Source organism: Protopterus annectens, chromosome 3.part0 (assembly GCF_019279795.1).
Source record: "Protopterus annectens isolate FY-2018-M chromosome 3.part0, PAN1.0, whole genome shotgun sequence".
Taxonomy (NCBI): Eukaryota; Metazoa; Chordata; order Ceratodontiformes; family Protopteridae; genus Protopterus; species Protopterus annectens.
The window spans coordinates 173,940,410-173,957,487 of record NC_056731.1 but is presented as its reverse complement, the minus strand read 5'-3'; the positions used below and the strand labels follow the sequence as shown (position 1 = coordinate 173,957,487).

The following is a 17,078-nucleotide window of genomic DNA, read 5'->3' as shown; positions in this document are numbered from 1 at the left end:
TTGGCACAGCCGTGCTGAGGTAATAGCCAGAAGGAAGGCGGTTTTCCATGACAAGTATTGTAGCTCTGTTGAAGAAGCCGGCTCAAAGGGAAGTAGGGTCAGCTTTTCCAAGACGAAGTTGAGGTCCCAAGCTGGGACTGATGGTTTCCGTGGGGGGTTTATATTTTTTGCCCCTCTGAGGAACTGCCTTAGTAGAGGATGTGAGAATAAAGGAGGATCTGTATTGTATTGTGCAGAAATGGCTGAAGCGTGGATCTTGGAGGAGAAGGAAAGGCCACTGTTTAACATCTCAGCTAGGTACTGTAAAATTTGAGGTATATTTATTAGATGAGGATCCTGGCCCTTTTCTTGATTCCAGGAACAAAATAGTTTCCATTTGGTGGAGTAGGCTTTTCTAGTAGAGGGTCTTCTGGCCTCCAAGATGACATCCTGCACCTCCTTGGAGAGGAGAGTCTGTTGGGAAATTAAGGTATTCTCCATGCAGCTAGATTTAGGGTTTTGAGCTGGCTGTGAAGGGTTTTGTAGTTGTGCTGGGACAACAGAAGAGGGACTAGAGGTAGAATCCATGGTGGGGAGTGTGCCAGGCTCTTTAGGAGAGGATACCAGTGTTGTCGTGGCCAGTCTGGAGCAATGAGAATCATTTGTGGCCTCTCTGCTCTGGCTTTTAATAGAACTTTGGTCAGTAGAGGAAGAGGCGGGAAGGCATAGACTGTCAATGTTGTCCAATTGAAAAAGAGTGCGTCCACTTTCCAGGCCTGTGGATGATAGGTCCTTGAACACAATTTTTCCAACTGGTAATTTCTGTGGGTAGCAAATAGATCTATATCTGACTGTCCCCATGCCTGAGTTATCTTTGAGAAGACTTGAGGATGCAACTTCCATTCGTGTGGGTCTGTCATATTTCTGCTTAAGTTGTCTGCCAGTGAGTTTTCCTTCCCTGGCAGGAATTCTGCCTGTAGTTGAATGTGCACTTCCAGTGCTGTGTTCCATAGGGTCATGGCTTGCCTGCACAGGGGGTATGAATGAGTTCCCCCCTGTTTGTTTATGTACCACATGACTGTGGTGTTGTCTGTCCTTATCAATAGCTGGCCTGGATGCAGTAGGTCTTTGAAGGTCATAAGAGCATTTTGAACAGCTAGCATCTCCTTTTGGTTGATGTGTAAGTGCTTCTCTTTTTGGGACCATTTTCCCTGAATGCACTGATCTGCCATGTGTACTCACCAGGCGTAGTCTGAGGCGTCCGTTGTGATGATTTGAGTTGCTTGAGGTACAGAAAGGGAGACCTGTGTTTCTTTGGCATGCTTGAGCCCACCACAAAAATTCCTTTTGAAGGCATGGAATGAGTGGTAAAATTGTTTCCAAGCTGTGGCTGTGTTGAGACCATAGTTTTTTTAGGTACCATTGTAGTTTCCTCATATGCAGCTTTGCACATGGTATTAGTAGGATGCAAGATGCCATGAATCCCAGAGCCTGGAGGACTTTCCTTGCAGTTAGTCTGGTGAAAGTTGCCATTTTGTTGAAATATTGAGACAGTTGCCCTTGTTTGTCTGGCGTGAGGTAGGCCATCTGGGGGGTTGTATTTAAGCTGGCACCCAGGAAAATTATCTGTTGAGAAGGTATTAGTTTTGATTTCTTTTTGTTCACTGTGTATCCCAGGTAGTTTAACAGTTTTATTACAAACGCCAGATGCTGCAATAGAATGTCCTTGCTGTCCGCTTGGATCAGGCAGTTGTCCATATATGGGTAGATCTGTATTCCTTGTTGTCTGCAGAAGGCAATTACTGATGCCAGGCATTTTGTAAACACTCTGGACGCAGTAGATAAGCCAACGGGCAATGCAGAGAATTGGTAATGGGTTGAACCTGCAAGAAATCTGAGGTATCTTCTGCAATCTTGTCTGATAGGGACATGCAGGTATGCCTCCTTGAGGTCCAATGTTACGAGCCAAGACTCCTTGCCCAGCATGGGAAGAAGCTGCTGTAATGTGAGCATCTTGAATTTTGGCACCTGTAGATATGCGTTTAGGATGGATAGGTCTAAGATGGGTCTCCAATCTTTGTCTTTCCTTGGTACCAGGAATAGTCTGGAATAAAAACCTTGACCTTGTTCTTTTGCAGGTACCTCTTGAATCGCTTTCATATCCATGGGAGCGGAAGTTTGTTTTTGTGCCTCTGCCCTTTGATTTTGTGGCAGGTTTGGCAAGCCTCTCATTTTTGGAAGGGTGTGAAAGTGGAACCTGTAGCCTCTGTCTATAATGTCCAGAATCCATTTGTCTTTTGTAACAATGTGCCAGTTTGAAAATAATGCCAGTTTTCCGCCCAAAGGTGCTGCCATTAAAGCTTTGTTTGGCAGGCATAGGGGGAAGTCATTGTGCCTGTTTTCTAAATGACTGTGATCTATCTTCTCCACCTCTTGGGGTTGGTGCTTGCCACTGTCTAGCTCTGTAAGATCCTTGAGGTTGTCCTCTACCCCTTGGGTGTCTGTATCTGCCCCTTTGAGGTCTGTCCGTGGCTGGAAAGGACCAATTTTTTGAAGGCCAGTTTCTGCTGAAGCGTGGAGGTTGTACCTGCAAGAAATCTTTCACTGTTTGCATAGATTTCGCTTTTTCCTCCATTTTCTTTAGTACCTCCTCAGCTTTAACACCAAACAATACATCTTTCTGAAGTCGTGCATCTAATAACTTTGCTTTGACATGATCTGGTAAGGTTTGCTCTTTGAGCCAAGCATGTCTACGTATAACAGACCCCGTGACAGCAGCTCTACATGAGGCCTCTGAAGCATCAAAACCACACTGCAAGGTATGTTTACCCACTTGCTCTGCTCCATGCAACAAATCCTGCAACTCTTTCAAATCTGGTTCTGTTTGTGTCATTTTGCTTTTCAGCTGAGATAACAAAAACTGTTGATACTTTAACATATGAAATTGACAGTTTAATGCCCTCATGGTGAAAGTGGCAGATGTATACACCTTTTTCCCCCCACCTTTCTAATGCTCTGGAATCTCTCTCTGAAGGTAAAGGGTTTTTAGCAGAAGAGGCCTTTATTCCCTTGGGACCCTGTGAAATTGTTTCTGGGTCAGCAGTATGGCTTTTATAAAGGAACTGGTGAGAATCAGGAACCCGCTAATACCTGTCTGGTTTAACAGGGGCTGGAGGTAAAGAATCTGGATTAAGACTGGCTTCTGCGTGCACATCATCCAAAATATATAAAACAGGAGGGATAGCCAGGGGCCTATGCTGGGGGAGCAGTAGAAATTCCCCGAGCCTTTTCTTCGAATCGGAGTAATCCTGGCCTTTGGAAGTGTTCCCTCAATGTATGCAGGGTTTCCCCAAAAGAGAAGTCCTCGGGAGACGAGGAATAGACTCCTCAGCATCAGAGTCTTCAAAAGGGGAATAGGCATAATCCTGGTCCTCAGAATGGTCTGAGGTAATAGAAACCTGGTCTGAGGAAGGGTAGTCTTCCTCCAATCTGGGTCTTTTGTCAGAGGGGGGGTTGAGAAAGTACAGTTTTGTACCTACCATAAATGTAGATGTCCGATAGGAATGCATCTGCAGTCCTTACAAATGGGTTGTCCTGTCGTCAGGCAGCCCTTCGGTCGGCCGGATTCCAAAGTCTGGGTCTGGCCTCGGCTGGTGTCGCACTTCACCCGACGTCATAGCTGCAGTTATTCGGGTATAAAGGCATCAGCCAACGCTATTTTCCTCAGTGTTTCTTGCCCCAGATGCCAGGTGCCCTCTTGGAAGGCTAAATTTGGATAAATGCCAATGATTCCAAATAGTAGAGAGCAAACACAAAAAATAAGCATGTATGTACATATATACAAACAAATACACCATAATAGATCCCCCCCAAGCTAGCTGAAGGCTGGCAAATACCCTAGGAGTATCTCAGAGGGGAAGGTGGGTGGGTAATCCTGACTGCAGATGCATTCCTATCGGACATCTACATTTATGGTAGGTACAAAACTGTACTATGTCCTTCAAGGATGCAACTGCAGTCCTTACAAATGGGTAGAATACCATAGCTAAATAAGGGGAGGAGGAAAGAGTAGCGATTATGGTGTAGCTAGGATCCCTTGCAAAACAGCAGTGGCAAAACCTGTTCGGGATCTAGAGTATAAAGGTAAATTGTAATGCTTGGCAAATGTATGCACGGAGGTCCAAGTAGCAGCCTCTATAATGTCCTTGGTAGCCACTCCTCGTAAGAAGGCTGTGGTAGTGGCTGTAGCCCTTGTGGAGTGAGGCCTGATGTTCTCAGAAGTTTTCTTTCCATGGTAGGAGTAACAAAATCTAATGCAATTTCCTATCCATTTGGAGATTGTCTGTTTTGAAATTGGTTTTCCTTCCTTTCCTGTGGCATATGCTACCAGAAGCTGGTCAGTTTTTCTATTGGACTTAGTCCTGTCCAGGTAGTAGCGTAACTGTCTGTGTACATCCAAGGTATGCAAAAGTCTTTCTCCCCTGTTTTGTGGGTTTGGAAAGAATGTAGGTAGGTGGATAGCCTGATTTAATGACACTCTGGATACCACCTTAGGCATAAATGTAGGATTTGTTGTCATGGACACTATCTTGATGGAAGATCAGGAAGGGTTGCACTGCCATTAATGCCTGTAGTTCAGAGACCCTTCTTGCTGAAGTTATTGCCAGTAGGAAAGCAGTCTTCCAGGATAAGTATTGTAATTCTGCTGTTGCTGCTGGCTCGAAAGGAGGAAGTGTCAATTTCTCTAGCACAAAGTTAAAGTCCCATGCTGGCAATGGTGGCTTCCTGGGAGGTTTTACATTTTTAATTCCCCTCAGAAACTGTCTGAGCAGGGGATGAGAGAAGACAGGAGGATCCAAGCTGTATTGTGCTGAAATAGCTGATGCATGTATCTTGATGGAAGAATAGGACAGGCCTGTGTGGAAGAGCTCTGCCAAGTACTCCAAGATGTTGGCCATGTTTACCAGAGTCACATCTTCTCCCTTTGCAGTACTCCAAATGAGATATCTTTTCCATTTTGCTGCATAATTCTTTCTTGTTGAAGGTCTGCGAGCCTCCAGGATTATGTCCTTAACCCTTTGGGATAAATTTGGGTTAATTGCTGTTATGTAATGTTCCAGGCAGTTAGCTGCAGAGTTTTCAGGTTTGGATGCAGGATGTTGTAGTTGTTCTGTGTTAACAGTAATGGGATCAGGGGTAGTGTCCATATTTGTTCCCAAGACATGCTCCTCAGCAATGGGTACCAATGTTGTCTTGGCTAGTCTGGAGCTATCAGAATGATCCTTGGACGGTCCTCTTTGATCTTCAGAAGCACCTTGTGCATCAAAGGAAGTGGTGAAATGCGTATGCTGTCAGGTTTTTCCAACTGAAGGATAGGGAGTCCACCTTCCAAGCAAGTGGGTGGTATGTCCTTGTGCAGAATTTCTTTAGCTGGTGATTGAATGGGGATGCAAACAAGTCTATTTGTGGAAATCCCCATTTCCTTGTGATGGCTTTGAAGATGTCCGGATGAAGCATCCATTCGGGCATCTGTGGTTGTTCTGCTTAATATGTCTGCTAGAATGTTTTCTTTTCGGTACAAAAATTGCTTGTAACTGAACGTTGTAGCTCAGGGCCACATCCCATAGGTCCAGTGCCAGCCGGCATAGAGGATATGAATGGGTGCCTCCCTGTTTGTTGATGTACCACATAACTGTGGTGTTGTCTGTCCTTATCATCAATTGACCTTCTTGGAGAAATGGTCTGAATGACTGGATTGCCAATTTTACTGCCAGCATTTCCTTTAGATTTATGTGTAGGCGCAGCTGGTCTTGAGTCCATAAGCCTTGTATGCACTTGCCCTGCATGTGTGCCCCCCAACCGAGGTCTGAGGCATCTGTCGTGATGTTTTGGCTTGGTTGGCTGTTGCGGAAGGGCAACCCTGTGTTTGATTGGCAGGCCTGAGCCCACCATAGGAACTCTTGTTTCAGGCATGGGATTATTGGGATTTTGGTTTCTAGGCTGTGCTTGTGTTGTGACCACAAATTCCTTAGGTACCACTGTAGCTTTCTCTTAGGTGGTTCTGCTTTATTAATGCCAAGAAGTAGAGAGGTAGTTGCTCTTTCTTTTCTGCAGTTAGGAATGCCATTTGTTTTGATGTGTCCAGCTCTGCACCCAGAAAGGTTATTCTTTGGGATGGAATCAGCCTTGACTTTTTTATATTGACTGTATATCCCAAGGCTTGCAGCAGGTAAATGACTCTTTGTAAGTCTTCTGCTAGCTTGCTTTTGTTGTCCGCTTGAATCAGGCAGTCGTCCAGGTAGGGATAAATTTGGATTCCCTGAAGTCTGCAATGAGCAATTACTGATGCCAGGCATTTCGTGAACACTCTGGGCGCAGTAGATAAGCCAAAGGGCAATGCTGAAAATTGATAATGGGCGGCACAGTGGTGCAGCGGTTAACGTTGTCGCCTCACAGCAAGAGGTTCTCCGGTTCGATTCTCGGCTGGGGTGCCTTCTGTGTGGAGTTTGCATGTTCTCCCTGTGTTCGCGTGGGTTTCCTCCGGGTACTCCGGTTTCCTCCCACATTTCAAAGACATGCATCTGGAGCATTTCTCCCCGGGCCTCCGCTGAAAACAGGCTCTGTGGAACCTAGTCGGACATTCCCGGTCAACAAATGTTAAATAAATAAAATAAATAAATAAAAAATAATGCTCTGATCCTGCAAGAAATCTGAGGTATCTTCTGCAAATAGGTCTTATGGGGACGTGCAGGTATGCCTCCTTGAGATCTGGAGTTACCAGCCAAGACTCCTTGCCCAGCATGGGAAGAAGCTGCTGTAGGGTCAGCATTTTGAATTTTGGAACAATAAGGAATGTGTTTAAAGCGGACAGGTCTAGAATGGGTCTCCATTTGTTTTCTTTTCTTGGTACCAGGAAGAGTCTGGAGTAAAATCCCTTTCCTTGCTCCATAGATGGTACCTTTTCCACAGCTCTCATTCTTAATAGCGGAGATATTTGTTTTAGAGCTTCTGTCCTTTGAGTAGGTGGTAGGTTTGGCATTCCTCTCTTCCCTGGTAGAGTATGGAAATGGAACCTGTAACCTTGGTCTATAGTTTGCAAAATCCATTTTCCCTTGTGATGCAATGCCAGTTTTTTGAGAATAAGGTTAGTTTTCCGCCTAAGGGTGCTTCTAGTTGTTCCCTGGTAGGCGGTGCCACTGTCAAGTCACTGTGATTGAGTTGTTGTAGAGGTGGTGGCTGCGTCCGTGCCTCGCTGGTTGTTACCTTGCCATTGGCGTCCCTGTAGGCACCCTGGATTGGTTTCTGCCTCTTGAACGCCTATTCCTGCCCCTCTGAGGCTTACAGGAGTCCGGAAAGGACCAATTCTTGGAGGGCCAGTTCCTGCTAAATCTTGGAGGTTGAACCTGTAAGAAATCTTTCACCGTTTGTACAGATTTCGCCTTCTCTTCCATCTTTTTTAGCACCTGCTGAGCAGGGGAACCAAATAAATTGACCTTGTCCATGGGTGCATCCAAAAGCTTTGATTTGACATGGTCTGGTAATGCCTGTTCTTTCAACCATGCATGTCTCCTGATAACTGTGCCAGTCATGGCTGATCTAAAGGAAGCCTCCAGTGCATCATAGCCACATTTTAAAGAATGGTTACTAACCTGCTGTATGTTATGTACCATTTCCTGAACATATTTCTTATCTAAAGATTCTTCAGAGGAAAGCTTTTTAGTTAACTGGTCAAGCATAAACTCTTGATATTGAATCATATGAAATTGGCAGTTTAAAGCCCTAGCTGACAAGGTAGCAGAAGTGTAAACTTTTTTACCCCATCTCTCTAAGGACCTGGATTCCCTTTCAGAGGGAGGGTTTTAGTAGAAGTAGCAGCTACAGCTTTAGGGCCCTGGGCGATGGTCTCTGGATCTGCCAAAGGAGCCTTGTATAAATGGTGATGAGTGTCCGGGACCCTGTAGAACCTGTCGGGCTTAGCAGGAGCCGGAGGTAATGAATCAGGAGCAGTGCAAGCATCATTAAATGCATCATCTACAACAGAAAGAACTGGAGGTATAGCTAAAGGCCTATGTTGTGGCAAATGTAGAAAGGTTCTAAGCCTTTTTCTGGAGAAATCTTGGCCCTGCCACTGAAATTGTTCCCTCATAGCATGCAAGGTTTCCCCAAAGGAAAATTCCTCAGGTGGAGAGGCTGAAGGAATGGACTCCTCAGCATCAGAGTCTTCGTAAGGAGAATAAGAAGCCTCAGGAAGGTCTGTATGATCTGATTCATCAGAGGAACCATCAGTGGACACTGGTTCAGGGGGCTCTGCTCTAGGTCTCTTTTCTGGAGGTGGGAGAGAGGACCTGTCTGGATGAGGCTGGGATCCACGAATTAAAGAAATTAAATCCTCAGCCAAAGATAGCATATGAGAGCTAGTGCTGGGCCTGTGTGAGGGGGGTTTGGCAGGCACAGTTTTGGAAGCTTTGGCTGCTTTAGTCCTGGCAAAGGCCTTGATAGACATGGCTGCAGGAGGCCTAGCAGCTCCACGTGCAGGGGTTGAAATATCCAGGGGAATTGTGTCTGATAATTCCTGAGAAACCGCAACAGAAGGCTGGATTTCAGAAGCAGATTCTACCAGGTTAGAGGAGGCCTCGGTAGAAGGCATGGTTTCGGCTGAAGAAAGAATCGCTTGCTCGGTTTCGGCCAAAAAGTACAGTTTTGTACCTACCATAAATGTAGATGTTCGAGGATCCACATTGCTGCAGTCCTTACTATTGGGGTAGTCCGCTGTCCAGTCGGCCCGAATACCAGAGTATATGGCTGACGTCGGTCAGGGCGCATTAGACTGACGTCAATACGTCAGGGTACTAATGCGCATGACCGACGTCATATCCTCAGTCTTTTCTTGCCCCAGATGTCAGAAGACCCTAAAAAGACAAGGCTCAAAATACCTGCACCAACAGTATGTACAATATATACAAAAATATATACAAAAACATCAACATATAACCTCACCTACACAACCACCCCTAAACACAGAGGGGAAGGAGGGAGGGTAAATTGGACTGCAGCAATGTGGATCCTCGAACATCTACATTTATGGTAGGTACAAAACTGTACTATGTTCTTAGTTCCACATTGCTGCAGTCCTTACTATTGGGTAGAATCCCAAAGCAGAGGAAAGGGAGGCTGGCAAATCATAAAGAAGTAGGAGCTGACAACATGCCTTGCAAAACAGCTGTGGCAAAACCAGCCCTAGACTTAGAGTAGATAGGAAGGTGATAATGCTTAGAGAAAGTATGCACTGAACTCCAAGTAGCTGCCTCCAAAATATCCTTAGTTGCCACCCCTTAGAAATGCTGTTGAAGTGGCAGTAGCCCTAGTGGAATGAGGCCTAATCCCAGCTGGAATCTCCTTGCCATGATGGGAATAACAAAATGAAATGCAAAACCCAATCCACTTAGAAATAGTTTGTTTTGACACAGGCTTGCCCTGCGAACTCAAAGCAAAAGAAACAAACAACTGCTGAGACTGCCTAAAATCCTTAGTCCTGCTTAAATAATAACGCAATTGCCTGTGTACATCTAAAGAGTGCAAAATCTTTTCCCCTTTATTTTGGGGTTCTGCATAAAAGTAGGCAAATGAATAGTTTGGTTTAAAGCCACACTAGAAACCACCTTAGGCATAAAGGAAGGATTAGTGCGTAATGATACCCTATCCTTATGGAAAATCAAAAGGGCTCAACTGCCATAAGGGCCTGCAACTCAGACACCCTTCTTGCAGAAGTAATAGCCAACAGAAAAGCAGTCTTCCATGACAAGTATTTCAATTCAGCAGTAGCCGCAGGCTCAAAGGTTGTAGAGTAAGTTTTTCCAACACAAAATTGAGATCCCAAGCAGGCGTAGGAGCTCACGTGGGGTCTTATATTCTTTGCCCTCTAAGAAACTGCTTGAACAAAGGATGCGAAAACAATGGTGGGTCACAATCATAGTGAGCTGAAATTGCTGCAGCATGAATCTTAATGGAAGAGAAGGACAAACCTTTGTCCAATAACTCAGTAAGATATTGAAGAGCCACACTCAAATTAGGCTCAGAAACCTCCAAATTCTTTGCTGTACTCCAAAATAAAAATCTCTTCCATTTTTCTGCGTACACCTTCCTTGTACTAGGTCTTCTAGCTTCCATAATCACATTTAAAACCTGTTGAGGAAGTTGAGACCTGCTGTGCTTCAACACAGAATATGCCAGGCTGTTAGATGAAGAGAGTGAAGCTTGACATTGAGCAGATGACCGTCCTTCTGAGATAACAGATGAGGAATCAAAGGTAAAGGCCATGGAGGCTTCCTTACCAGACTCCTTAGTAGTGGGTACCAGTGTTGCCGAGGCCAATCTGGAGCTATCAAAATCATCCTTGGCTTGTCTTGTCTGACTTTTAATAGCACCTTTGGAAGAAGAGGCAGAGGTGGAAAGGCATACACATGAAGGTTTTCCAACTGAAAGACAGAGCATCCACTTTCCAAGCTGTGTGATGAAACCCCTTTGTGCAAAACTTTGGCAGCTGGTGGTTTAGTGGAGAAGCGAACAGATCTATGTCTGGAGTTCCCCATGACACTGTCAATTTCTGAAATACATGAAGATCCAGTTTCCACTCGTGGGGATCCATGATTTGTCTGCTTAACACATCTGCTAAGGAGTTCTGTGCTCCTGGCAGAAACCTTGCCTGAAGAGTTAGTTGCAAGCTTAGCAGTCTCCCATAAAATCATTGCTTGCCTGCATAGAGGATAAGAATGTGTTCCCCCTTGCTTGTTGATGTACCACATGACAGTTGTGTTGTCTGTTAGAATCAACACCTGCCCTGGAAGAAGTAACTCCGTGAAAGCCATTAATGCAAACTGGACTGCTAACATCTCCTTCATGTTGATATGTAGATGCTGTAGTCTGGCAGGCCACTTGTCTTGTATCCACTTTCCATTTAGATGAGCTCCCAAGCAATGTCCGAGGCATCTGTCGTTAAAATCTGACTCGCCTCTGGCCGGGTCACAGAGAGTCCCTTGTTTAGGTGACATTCCTGAGCCCACCACAAAAATTCTTTTTGAAGGCAAGGTATTATCTGAATGACAGTGTCCAAATCCTGGCAGTGCTGTGTCCATACATTTTTGAGATACCATTGTAGCTTCCTCATATGCAGTTTGGCATTGGGAAGCACCAGAATACAAGATGCCATGAACCCTAATGCTTGAAGGACTGTCCTTGCAGTCAGCACGGACTGATGAGATAGTTGATGGAAGTAAAGTGATAGACTCTTTTGTTTGTCCGGGGTTAAAAAGGCCATCTGGGCTGCTGTATTCAGTCTCACACCCAGAAAGCACATGTCTTGAGAGGGTACTAGACTGGACTTTATTTCGTTCACAGAATACCCTAGGCATCTTAGCACTGCTATAACGAATTCCAGATGCTGTAGAAGGTCTTCCTTTTCTTGAGCCAGAATCAGGCAGTCGTCCAAGTAAGGATAGATTTGAATTCCTTGTAGCCTGAAGTAAGCTATCACTGGAGCCAGAACCTTTGTGAATACTCTGGGCGCAGTAGATAAGCCAAAGGGCAATGCAGAGAACTGATAATGAGAATTTCCAGCTCGAAACCGCAGATACGTCCTGCAACTTAGCCTTATAGGCACATGAAGGTAAGCTTCCTTGAGATCTAAAGTTACCATCCAGTGATCTTTGCCCAGCAGAGGTAAAAGCTGTTGCAAGGTCAACATCTTGAACTTGGGAATGTCCAGGTAAGTGTTGAGGAGAGATAAATCCAAAATTGGTTTCCACGTGTTCCCCTTCTTTGGTACTAGGAACAGGCGAGAATAAAATCCTAGGCCCCTTTCTGATACAGGGACTGGCTGAATGGCCCCCATCTGGAGTAACTGAGAAATTTGCTTGTGAGCCTCTTTTCTTTGTGGAGGAGGAACGTCTGGCATGCCTTTGAAAGGGGGCATTGTATGGAAATAAAACCTGTAACCGTGGTGAATGATATCCAACACCCATCTGTCTTGAGTAATTAAATCCCAATTTTCTTTGAAAAGAGACAGTCTTCCTCCCAAAGGAGCTGCCAGACGAGAATCTACTGGCAGCTGAAAAGGCAGGTCATTGGGTCTGTTTACGAAAGGACTGACCCCTGCCCTCACCAGAAGTCTGAGCAGGTGAACTCCCTGTTCTAGGCCTAAAAGAACCTTGAGCTCTGCCCCTACCACGTCTAGACCTACCCCTAGACTGGGAATCATAAGCAGGATATGTCCACCCCTTAGCAGGCCAATTTCTACTAAACTTGGTGGCTGCACCTGCAAAAATCTTTAACAGTTTGCATAGACTTAGCTTTGTCCTCCATTTTCTTTAAAACTGCTTCCACAGGCGAACCAAACAACACATCAGACTGTAAAGGAGCATCCAAAATCCTTGTCTTAACATGCTCAGCTAAATTCTGATCCCTCAACCAGGCATGCCTGCGAAGAACAGAACTAGTGGCAGCCACCCTCGAGGAGGCCTGTACAGCATCAAAACCACATTGCAAAGAATGCTTACCCACTTGTTCAGACACATGAACCAAATCCAGCAACTCTTTACACTCAATACCTTCCGCCAAAGCATCCACCTTAGAATTCAATTGTGAAAGGAGATAATTTTGATATTTTAGCATGTGAAACTGACAATTCAACGCTCTCATGGCTAGAGTGGAAGAAGTATACACTTTCTTTCCCCACCTATCCAAAGCCCTTGCCTCTTTATCAGTGGGAACAGGATTTTTAACCACAGAGGCCTTAACACCTTTAGGCCCCTGAGAAACAGTTTCTGGGTCCGCCCTAGGACTCTTAAACAAATACTTATGAGCTTCGGGCACCCTATAGTACCTATCAGGTTTAACAGGAGCAGGGGGCAAAGAATCAGGGTTCAGGGAAGCCTCTGCAAAAACATCTTCCACCACATTCAACACAGGAGGTATAGCTAAGGGCCTATGCTGGGGTAAAAACAATAATTCCTAAGCCTTTTCCTGGAATCAGAGTAATCCTGGCCTTCCCATTTAAAGTGCTCCCTCAAGGAATGCAGAGTCTCTGAAAATGAGAAATCCTCAGGAGGAGAAGCTGTAGGAGTGGAATCATCCACATCAGAATCAGAATAAGGAGGATACTCCTGCAAATCTTCAGAAGACTCAGAAGCCTCTGAACACTGTTCAAAACTATCAAACTCGGTTCCACCCTAGGCCTCTTATCAGGAGGGGGCATAGAACCTCTAATCATAGTAATCAAATCTTCTGCCATTTTAAGCATATGTTTCTTAGGTACAGAACTCGAAATGCTAGGAGAAGCCCCCACTGAAGCTGAACTTGGCCTACCTCTCAAAGAAGTTTTGGCAACAGAAGGAGAGGCCCTAACTACCTTGGGAAGAGATGGAAGAACAGTTACCTGAGAAGCCCCCTCAGCCTGGCCTACCTCCTGAGAAGGCACATCCTGTAACAGTAAAGTTTCTGCCTGAGACTCCATAGAAACTCCTGGCAAAACCTCTGGCTCCACTGAGCCTTCTAAAGAACCGGCGTCCGGGACTGCCGGTTCATCAACCCTAGGCTTCACTGTTTTGTCCTTACGCTTCTTGGACGAAGCGGGCGTCGGAGTATCCGACGGCATTTTATAATTGCAACGCTTCCCAAACACTAACCTGGCACAGTCTAACCTCCTCTTAATAGTGCGTTTGTTAAACCTAGCACAAGAGCGGCATCCAACAACGTCGTGCTCAGGCCCTAAACAAGGTATACACAAAGTATGGTAATCCCTATGAGGTATCTGTTACCCACAAGAAATACAGTTATTCACTTTTTCTGACATCCGGTTAAATACTGAGGCAAGAAAAAACCAAAATGTTCTAGCAGTACTTAGCCAACTCTGATTCGGTCTGAAAATCCGGTTTCGGAAATATTTCAGAACGCCAACCTGCACTCGCAAAACTGCTTCTGCATCGGACCATGCGGCAAAAAAGACTGAGGATATGACGTCGGTCATGCGCATTAGTACCCTGACGTATTGACGTCAGTCTAATGCGCCCTGACCGACATCAGCCATATACTCTGGTATTCGGGCCGACTGGACAGCGGACTACCCCAATAGTAAGGACTGCAGCAATGTGGAACGAAGAACATCAGAGACACTCGCGGTTTGCTTAATCGCGGTTTCGGCCGAGACCGCGGACCGCGAGTGCCGGTCCTTTTCTTTTCGTTTTTTGGAAATTTGCATTGTCGGAGGATCCGACGGCATAATATAGGCAAAATCAGAGCCGAAAATTTGTTCAGCAAACTCCGACTGACGTCTAAGCGTCCGTCGGTTAAAAGAAGAGCAGGCTAGACAAGCTGCTACGTCGTGGTCTGGGCCTAAACAATGTATACAGTAGGAGTGGAAATCTTTATGAGGTATTTGTTTCCCACAAGATAAACAGTTATTCACTTTCTCTGACATCGGCTGAGGCAAGAAAGAGTCCCCAGTACTTAGCTTTTAGAAGTCTTTGAAGTAGTATTCGGTAGTAGTAATCTCTGGATCTGACCGACCGGCACTTGCGAACAGCTTCTGCTTCGGGTGCCACGCGGCAAGAAAGACTGGGGAAAATGGCGTCGGCTGATGCCTTTATACCCGAATAACTGCAGCTATGACGTCGGGTGAAGTGCGACACCAGCCGAGGCCAGACCCAGACTTTGGAATCCGGCCGACCGAAGGGCTGCCTGACGACAGGACAACCCATTTGTAAGGACTGCAGATGCATCCTTGAAGGACATCCCCTGATGAGAGTTATCAAATCCTCAGCCATTTTAAGCATCTGCTTTTTAGGCATGGGGCCTTGAGAGGAGGTCTGAGGACCATGTTTTCTAGTTTTCATGGCAGTTTTAGATTTAGTAAAGGATTTAATAGAGAAGGTGGAAGGCCTGAAGACGCTTTCAGAAATAGCAGGCCTCACTAAATTTTCAGTTCCCCGCCAAGAGTGGCGTCGGTGTCTGCAGTGGGAATGGAGACAGAGGAGCCTGTGACCTCAGGTACTGAAATCACCGGTAAAATAGTTTCATCAGTAGTCAGGGGCTGCGTAGGCGCCTCGCTGAGAACCGGAGAAGCGGTAGTTGGCCTAAGCGTGGTCTCAGTACTCGGTGCAGACCTCGGATGTCGGTCCTGGTCTTTGCGTCTTTTGCTTAAAACTGGTGTCTGTGTATCCGACGACATGATATAATTAAATTTTTTGCCAAAATAATGAAGGGCGAACTCCGCCCGGCTCTTAATAGTGCGCTTGTTGAACCTAGCAAAAAAACGGCAGGCCGAGACGTCGTGGCCTGGCCCTAAGCACGGTATACAGAAAGAGTGGAAATCCTTATGCGGTATTTGCTTCCCACAAGAAATGCAATTATTAACTTTGTCTGACATCGGTCTGAGGCAAGAAAAGTTTCCCCAATGGGGTACTTGGCTTTAAAGAAGACTTCGGCTGAAATACTTTCGTAAATCTCAGGAGCTGGCCGACCGGCACTTGCGAACTGCTTCTGCTTCGGGCACCGTGTGGCAAGAAAGACTGAAGAAAATGGCGTCGGCTGCCTCTTATACCCCTGCCGCACTGACGTCAGGGAAGAAGCGACGACAACCGACGCCGGACCTAGACTTTGGAATTCGGCCGACCGAGGACCCGCCTGACGGCAGGATAACCCATCTGTAATGACTGCAGCTGTATGCACGATGAACATCTATATTTTCATGTACACATTAACCTGTATGTTTCAACACCACAATTTAATACACACATATGATCAGCTCACTTCAACCTCTACCCCTTGGCAGCCCCAAACAGCAGTATTATACTATCTACATTTAACCTTTATCTTCTTACAGTATAAACCTCAATAGACTGCAGTTGAGGAAAAAAGTACTGCCTTGCTTTAGAATTTGCATCATCAGCAGTCACTGACAAAACTCCCCCATCTCACATTTAAAGTATTACTGCATATTTTACAATTCAACATGCACCTGATTTCCAAGAAATTATGCATGCATTACCAATAATTCTTTTTAATTACAATTAGAACATCAGTTCCTTCATTATCCTTCTAAATATTAACATCAATGTGGAAAACACACTTTAAAGTCCTCCACTGACTTAATGGTCCACCAACTTAGTCTCCCCCCCCCTTTTTCCTTTCCACTTCTAGCAGGAATATCGTTCTTGTGCCCAAACTGCATCCTATGGTAATGACTCACTTTACAGTTCATCCATTTATTTACTACTTTCACATTTTTATGACCTTCTTTTTCATCATCTTGACTATGCAACATAGGTCTCTGGTTCAAGTACAAGGTACTCCTGGCTTTTCTGGTCAGCTCCGGTGTTTTTTTTCTGTTGCTTGATCATTTTCCTTTGGAAAATTGGAAGAGGTTTTGTTGGCAAGGTCTGTTATCAGAGGAATGAGAAGCAGAATCCTTTTCAACTTGATGGCTCACTTTTTTCTAGGTAAACTTTTTTCCATTTCTCTCTGCATCCAAAAATGTCTTTGATCTCTCAGAAAAAACACCAGCTTGAATCTCATATCTGCCTCTCAGCACCCTCTGATTACAGGGATAAATAAACTAACTTTTCTTCTGCCTTGAGTACAGTTGAAACCATTTTCCATGAACATCCTGGGTGTCCTCATTTGATAACACTTTACTCTTCTGCCACAATTTTGTGAGCAACAGTTCATTTCCTTCCGTGGATATGACTGCATCTTTATTACTACAGAACTTAGCTTCTTTATCATGGTGAGCACAGTCATGATGTGCCCTTTCAGTTAATAAATCCTGCTATGGAACACCAGTCTAGTTATTTGTGCTTTCTTAAAATTAACGCAATCTGTTCCTTCCAGCTTCTATATTACTGCAGAAAATCTCAGGTTTTCTCTGTGCACTCTGTTTTCTAGCTCTACTATTTTTTGAAGCAGTTCATCTTGAGAAGCCTCGTATTTAGCCAGTCTTTCCTTCATTTCTGCCTCTGATGTTTGCAGTTTTATCAGCTCACATGAATAGCAATCTAAGGCTTCTTCTATTCTTTTCAGCCTTTTGACTCCATCTATTTCTCCAGTGG

The 17,078-nt window shown here is 45.1% G+C and overlaps 1 protein-coding gene across 1 annotated transcript in view; it reads right to left on the bottom strand.

Moving 5' to 3' along the window:
• The window catches only part of EXOSC7 (exosome component 7), a 742,094-nt gene that overhangs the window by 326,586 nt on the left and 398,430 nt on the right, over positions 1 to 17,078 (bottom strand). The window lies entirely within an intron of this gene.